General features: G+C 42.4%; 2 pseudogenes across 1 annotated transcript; one reads left to right on the forward strand and one right to left on the reverse strand.

Moving 5' to 3' along the window:
* The first annotated feature begins 2358 nt into the window (after window positions 1-2358).
* On the forward strand, window positions 2359-2983 carry LOC105548794 (annotated as a pseudogene). Its single transcript, XR_001007445.1, has 2 exons — window positions 2359-2440; window positions 2742-2983. The product of XR_001007445.1 is annotated as a 60S ribosomal protein L29-like (transcript).
* A 3023-nt stretch (window positions 2984-6006) lies between these two features.
* LOC105548795 lies at window positions 6007-6372 on the reverse strand (annotated as a pseudogene).
* Between the last annotated feature and the right edge of the window lie 1854 nt (window positions 6373-8226).

Consider the following 8226-nt stretch of genomic DNA (forward strand, 5'->3'; position numbering starts at 1 on the left):
AAAATGGCAAAAAGGCAACGTGTTAATCACTTCACAGTTACAAGGAAAAAATTCGCACGTTTCAGAGAGGCAGCACACAGGCAGGGGTCTTGCTGGTCTAATGGCTTCAGCCTGTCCTTTAAAGGAAAGGAGAGAATTTTACTAGCCAATTTGAGGCAAAAACTTGGCTTTAATGATTTGTTTTACCCGTTATTAGTGGTAAACCCCAATTATAATTCTGGGGTTCCCTAGGTTGTTGCCTTTTATTTCAGAAAGTATTGCACAGCTTCCAAATCAAAATTAAATTTATCTTTAACTTAAATATCTGCTATTCAAAAAGAATGGGGCTCATTTAGTTCTATGGGGATCAGGTGTCACAAAAGCAAACACCCCCATCACAAACTACAAATATATATAGAAATGAAATAAATTAAATTTAAATGTAAAAAAAGCCATTATGATGGGACTAGAGTCTGTGCCACATATACCATCAATTAATTAAGTCCCATGTGAAAATAAGAATAAGCCTTACTTTCACCCTTACAGTGGACGTAAGTTTTATGGATCATACTCTGTCTCTTCAGCCCCTTTAACATGCCTGCCACTTCTCTATGAACATGCATCACCACCCAGTCCACCCTCACTACACACACACACACTACTGCTAGTCTTCCAAAAAAGAGTCCAGGGGCAGGCATTGTTTTCTCCTGCATTGCTCTGCACTTGGGATATCAAAAACCCAAACCCAGGCCCAGGATTCATTACCCTATTGTCTTCTTCTACTCAGAGTAAATCTTCCTACATTTCGTAAGTATTTAATGAGCATTTACTATGTGCCAGACACAGTTTTAGCTGTGAGAAATAAGAGCAAAATCAGATACACTCATCATTCTTTTTGATATTATGATTAATGAAAGGGGACAGATATTAATCAAATAGTTAAATATGTATCAATGTGGAACAACAGTGTTGATTATGAATGAGAGAGATATAGGCCACACAAGATTACAAAACAGAGGATCTGACTAAGTCAGAGAAGACCAAGAAGGCTTCTCTAGGATGTGACACTTAAACTGGGATGCAGAGGAAGGGAAGTCACTAATGAGGCAAGGAGGGGAAGAGGGAGCACTCTATGAGGAAGCCCAAGTGAAATTTCAACTGGGAGTTGATTGTTGAGTAAGTCCTGCCACTTAATTAAGTAGAAGCCTTTCTGTTCTTTTTTATTTATGGCATATTCATTCATTTATTGATTTAATTTATTAAAAATCTTTCTGGGTTTGTTAAGGGCAGCAGAGGTATCAAGAATGAGAAGCAAATATGACATCAAAAGCACAAGCAATGAAAGCAAAAATAGACAAATGGGACAACATCGAACTTAAAAAAGTCTGTGCATGAAAAGAAACATTCAGTAGAATAAAAAAATCAACCTACAGAATGGGAGAATATATTTGCAAATCACATACCTGATAAGGGGTCGTCTTCAGATTACATAAGAAACTCCTACAACTCGACAGCAACAACCACCACAATTACAACCAGAATAAAACACTGGCAAAGGACTTGAACAGATATTTCTCTAAAGAAGGTATACAAATGCCAACAGGCATACGAAAAGATGCTTAACAGCACTATTCATAAGAGAAATGCAAATCAAAGTCACAACGAGCTATCTCCTCGCACCCTGTAGGAGGGTCGCTATCAAAAGATCACAAAACAACAAGAGTTGGCAAGGCTGTAGAGAAATTGGAACCCTTGTGCACTGTTGGTGGGCCTGTAAAATGTTGCAGCCATTGTGGACAACGATACGGAGTTTTCTCAAAAAATTAAAAACAATTACTGTTTGCTCCAACAATCCGCTTTCTGAATATATATCCAAAGAATTCAAAGCAGAACCTCAAAGAGATACTTGCACACCTATGTTCATTTTTTCACGACAGCCACAAGGTAGAAGCGACCCATATGTCCACTGATGAATGGATAAAGAAAATACAGTATATACACGCAATGACAAAATATTATGCAGCCTTAAAAAAATAAAGAAATCCTGTCACATGCTACAGCATGGATAAACCTCCAGGACATTATGCTAAGTGAAACAAGCCGGTCACAAAAGGACAAATACTGTATGACTTTACTCATATGAAGTATCCAAAGTAGTCAAAAATCACAGAGACAAAAAATAGAAAGGTAGTTTCTAACTGGGGGAACTTGGGGAGAGGGCATTAGTGATTAATAGGCACTGAGTTTCAATTTTGCAAGATAAAAAAGTTCTAAACATCTGTTGCTGCAAGACAATAGTTAAGACTTCTGAACCGTACATTTAAAAAAATTAAAGACATTAGCTTCCGGTTCCAGGAAGCCATGGCTCACGATGCAGACATGTCCAAGTCCAAGAACCACACCACACACAACCAGTCCCGAAAATGGCACAGAAATGGCATCAAGAAACCCTGATCACAAAGATACAATCTCTCTCTCTTTTTTTTTCAATTGAGACGGAGTCTCGCTCTGTCGCCCAGGCTGGAGTGCAGTGGCTCGATCTTGCCTCACTGCAACCTCTGCCTCCCGGGTTCACACCATTCTCCTGCCTCAGCCTCCTGAGTAGCTGGGGCTACAGGTGCCTGCCACCACGCCTGGCTAATTTCTTATATTTTTAGTGGAGACAGGGTTTCACCGTGTTAGCCAGGATGGTGTCGATCTCCTGACCTTGTGGTCCGCCCGCCTCGGCCTCCCAAAGTGTTGGGATTACACTACGTCTGGCTGATATGAATCTCTTAAGGGGGTGGACCCCAAGTTCCTGAGGAACATGTGCTTTGCCAAGAAGCACAACAAGAAGGGCCTAAAGAAGATGCAGGCCAACAGTGTCAAGGCCATGGGTGCACGTGCTGAGGCTATGGAGGCCCTCGTAAAGCCCAAGGAGGTTAAGCCCAAGATCGCAAAGGGTGTCAGCCGCAAGCTCGATCGACTTGCCTACATTGCCCATCCCAAGCTTGGGAGCACAGTGAAACCCCATCTCCACTAAAAATACAAAAATTAGCTGGGCATGGTGGCGTGCACCTGTAGTCCCAGCTGCTCGGGAGGCTGAGGCAGGAGAATTGCTTGGACCTGGGAGGTGGAGGTTGCAGTGAATCGAGATCACACCGCTGCACTCCAGCCTGGGCGACAGAAAAAAACTATCTTAAGTTGTAAAATTTTCCATAAAATTCTGGATGTGTCTTATCTCTTGAAATGATATTATTATCACAGGGCCACAGCTCACTGGAGCTGCATAGCAATCGCTCCCTTCAGAACGGCAAAGCCACATCTCTCTTCTAATTACTTTCCTAATATTTTTCACCACATGCTAAACATTGCATTCATTCGACCAATATTTATTGAGCACCTACTATGTGCCAGGCATTGTTCCAGGCTGTGGGGATACAAGTAGTGAGCAAGACCAGCCTTCTTACAGAGGAGCCAGTCAAAACAAACATATACATAGTTTATACAATTTCATGTAATGATGCTGCTGTGAGGGGGAAAAAGATAAATTCATTTTAGGAACAATTGTGGGAAGAGGAGGGTGATCTTTTATCTTTTTTCCCCAAAGCATAGTTTCCTCCTTCATAGTACCTATTTCTTCTAAAGGTAGCATTTCCTTCCACCTTCGATTCTTGATTTCTCCAGTTTTTTGTTTTGTTTTGTTTTGTTTTTTTGCCAAAGTTTATTGATTATCTCTTCAAAGTGTGCATAAATGCATCTCCTCCTCACTTTTCTAGAATGCCGCAGATGCCCACCACCTCATGCCTAGATGGTTGCAGTGGCTTCCCAATTGGTCTCCTTATCTCTTATCTCCACAAACTTTTCTCCCTCACCCCCGTCCACCTTCCAGCCTGTGTAGATTATTCTTCCTGGGATGTCACTGCCCATGTTGCATCACTTTTCAACTCCACTTCAAGTTCCAGGACAACAATGAGGTGTACATACCTGGGTTTTAGAGTCAGGCAGCCTGGAAGGGATAGTCTGTGTGTCCCTCAGATTCCTCACTGTAAAATGCAGATGATAATTCTCCCGTGAGAGGTCGTGAGAGGGAAATGAGAGGAGGTGTGGGAAGCGCCAGTCCAGTTCCCGGTTGGGGGACTCTCAAAATGGAAACAGCGTCTGATCCTCACTGCTGAGTCAAGATGGTCCATCGCTCTCTTGTCTCAATCCTTTAGAATGTATTTGGTGACGAACTGCCGCGTTAACACTATTTTTCTTATCTACCCAACTAGTTTGACAATTCTCCTAGGAAAACTGAGGCTTTTCTACTCAAAGCCTCAGGGAATCCTGCACATAGCAGGCATTCTGCCTTCATGGTTGAACAAGTTGGGCCTGCATCAGTGTCAGGCCAGGGTGGCAAGTGGGCTGAAGTGCAGCCTGCACTCTGCTGTGAGGCCAGCACCTGCAGGACTGCACCCACTGAGGCAGGGTGGAGGCCCGGGGGGTGCAGGACAGTAGATGTTCATGTTCTCTTCTCAAGTTGCAGCTGGAATTTTGACCCTGTGAAGACCTCCCTGACACCTCCCTGTGCCCATTCCCCTGCGGTGACACACAAAGTTGTGTGATAATTATTGGTACATGTATCTCTCTCTTAGGCTGCATTTACTAAGGGCCAGTGCTCTGTGTTCATACAGTTAATTTGGGTGCCTGGTACTTAGGAAAGCGTTTAATGATGATTACAGAATGAAAGATGACTTTCAAGGAAAGTCCGAATGGGAGGCAGAAAAACCTGCAGCATCAGGACAGAGTTACAGATAAAATTTAGAGAGGAGACTTGAGGTGGGAGGAGTGTGGAGGCTTTGATTCCTAGTTACTACTCTGAGTGGAAACATTATCATGCTAGCTCAAACTTAAGGTACAAAGCAGAATTTTTGCATCCATGGATGACTACAGACTTTGTTACAATCTGTTTTTTTTATTTTTTATTTATTTTTATTTTTATTTTTTGAGACGGAGTCTCGTTCTGTCACCCAGGCTGGAGTGCAGTGGCCGGATCTCAGCTCACTGCAAGCTCCGCCTCCCGGGTTCACGCCATTCTCCTGCCTCAGCCTCCCGAGTAGTTGGGATTACAGGCACCCGCCACCTCGCCCGGCTAGTTTTTTGTGTGAGACGGGGTTTCACCGTGTTAGCCAGGATGGTCTCGATCTCCTGACCTCGTGATCCGCCCGTCTCGGCCTCCCAAAGTGCTAGGATTACAGGCTTGAGCCACCGCGCCCGGCCTTTTTTATTTTTTAATACTATTTTATTTATACTCACATATGAAAAAATGGTTATACTATCATGCTTACATAGATGCTAATATTGGAAACAGCATTCAGTAACAAATTACATTTAGATTTTATAAAGAACACACAAACATTAAAACACTGATTGGTTATAGGAAGCGGAGTTTGAGGAAAAACCATTAGCTATAATTTTTATTTTCATTAAAGAGCAGCACCCTCTGAGAAGAATCAATCAGTAACATTCATCTATACCATAAAATAATAAGTACAAAGGAATAGTTAGTGATTGTACTGATTTTGCTTTTACTAAGCCATTTTACGTTCCTCGCACTCAAGGCGAATAAATAAAACATAATCTGAAGAAAAATATCTCCTTATTATTATTTGCAATAAAAAAATCGGCTTCATTCTGCAGGCCTGGGCAGATTGTACAATAGAGAGCACTTAATGGCTCAAGTGGATCAATGTACCGGTTTGATTCTGATCCACGGAATAGAATCTCATCCATATTTGGTGGCTGGACTAACTCCATGGGAGCTGTGACAGACTGAACCATTTTTGTGGTATCCTCAGATCTCACTAAATAAGAAAAGACCCTACCCCAGAAAATATAACAATTGATCTGTCCATAAATTTTATCTATATGCTTGCTCTTCAGTATAAGTTGGAAAAAGGGGCCTTTTCTTGAGCACATGGATAAAAGTACTGCGGTATAAAGATTGCTGGATCGATATTGTGTTGTTATAATAAAGATAAGGTACACATTGAAACCATTGTCCGATTAAGAAACTTCCACAACTTGTCTCAATTCTTCAAAGAATGGAGTACGTTTCTTTTCTAGGCTGACAATTAGTCCTGTATTGGCATTGCTGCTGGCTATGAAACTCACTACCAAAGGTAATGATTTAATTGAATCACCTGGTAGGTGTAACAGTAACATGATACTTTTATTTTTTGAAAGTCCAAGTTTGCTCCTTTGGTCTGTTGCAAGGGCAAAAGTAGATGAGAAACCAGGTCTCAAAGCACGCTCTGGAGCATTATCATTGGCCACTTCAAAATAGGTACTCCAACTCTGACACAACATATCATGGAGCCCTTCAACACTTGGCAACATTTTATACATGAATCGCTTTAGGTCGTCCGCCATGATGAACTCCCTTCTCTTGCAGGATCAATCTCCATGACTGGGAGTTCTGGGCTGCCCGGTTCTCTCCACTGTCACTTCAGGGACAGCTTCAAAGACCACAATCTGGTTTTATGTTGGGTATATGGCAAATGCAAAGAATGGACTCTCTCTTGGGGTAAGGAAGCCGCCCTTCCTACCACTGTTTTATAGCCTGAGGGAGCTCATGTTAGGCCAAGACCTTAACGTCTTTCAGAAAACAGATCTCAGTTTTGCCGTGGTTTTGAGGTCCGGAACCAAAATTTCACTGGCGGTTCTACCAAATCACAACCTCTGACTGAGTCTCTCCTCTCATATGATTCCCATAACAGAATGTTTTGGTGGAAGTTCTGTTAAGCAGTAAAACCACAGCCAATCAAGAAATCACCGATAAAGCAAAGTCTAGCTTTCCATTAACCAGGACAGTCAGCTTCTGTAAAATGGAGTGTCAACACTGCGCCTTCTGTACTAGGCCAAGTGCTTTCTCCTTCTTGGAACTCACCAGATCTTACTGTTCTTGAGTGGAATGTATTAACTTTCTATACTAGCCTTGAGGAATACATGATAGGAATTCTATCAGTGACAGACTAATGTTTAGGCAGGAAAAAGTCATCATCATGCAGAAATATCCTGGTATGTAAATGAGAACGTACAGAAAAAAGCTGACTAGACATACTCTAAATCAAAGGCCTGCCAAGAGTCAAGAGAATTCCGCGAACTGAAAACGACTCCATGCCAGAATCATGAGCCAGCGCTGCAGAGGTTATAATTTCTTTGTCTGCATTGTGTCCTCCGCATTATGCTCATATAGGAGAAGAAAACTGAGATAGTGATTGGGCCATTTCTTTTCCTAATTTAATTTTTAAAAACTTGAGCCACAAGGTATCAATTCTGAGGACCTAATTAGCTTACTGACAATAAAGTCCACAACCAGCATAATCCTTAAAATATAATCTGTAGCCCTTACCAGTTCCGCTGTTTCCTGGTGTTTCTCACCCAGGAGGATCTCAAACCCAACACGTAGCCAGGAGCAGAGGTATCTGGGCCAATGTAGAAAGAAGACTTTGGGGTTAAGGCATGGTATTTAAGGTTCTGCTGCAAATGTTGCTTTAAACAAATCACCATTCAACTACAACGGTATAATAATGCAAAAATATCATCTGCCATGAAGAAAGTGCAGTGCTTTGAGAACTAGAAAAAGCAGTTAAATTTAAGGCCTTGCTTTATATTTCGGAGCTGCTATCGGGGCCTATTGGACGTATGACTTTCCGGCACACAGGAGCAAACTGAAAACTGCCCTGTGTGGCTTTATTCCACGTTCACCCCTGCAGCAAATGCCTTTTCTGTGAGGACCTAAGGGCTGATGGGGAATCAAGAAGTGGTTCCTCCCAAGTGGCGTTTCTGAGTGGGTTCCAGGAGTCCACAGTGACCTTAAGAGGCAGGCTACTTGGGGGGCAGCCAGGCCGTGAGACGAGAAAGTTGTTAAGTAACATTGCTGTGTGCCCATAAGTTTGTATCTTTTATTAGATTAGATAATATATCTCACATGCTGGGTTGTTAAGCAAATAAATACGCGTAAGGAAATTACAATCCACATAATTATATGAGTCGTTTCAACCACCGCTCACCCCCAGAGTGATTATATTTTCTTGTGCCTATGCCAGTGCAGCCCAGTTGCTCTGTCACTGTCAATGGGGTCAGGATCCCCTTACTCCGAAAAGCAAATCAAGAACAAACAGGGCAAACGAGAGTCCACCAGGGCCCAGAAACATGTGAGAAACAGCAGCTCAGAAGGGTCTCCAGACTGATGGGCGGGTGATCCTATATTCTTATTGGGCT

Source organism: Mandrillus leucophaeus, unplaced genomic scaffold (assembly GCF_000951045.1).
Source record: "Mandrillus leucophaeus isolate KB7577 unplaced genomic scaffold, Mleu.le_1.0 Scaffold421, whole genome shotgun sequence".
In the NCBI taxonomy this organism is placed as follows: Eukaryota; Metazoa; Chordata; class Mammalia; order Primates; family Cercopithecidae; genus Mandrillus; species Mandrillus leucophaeus.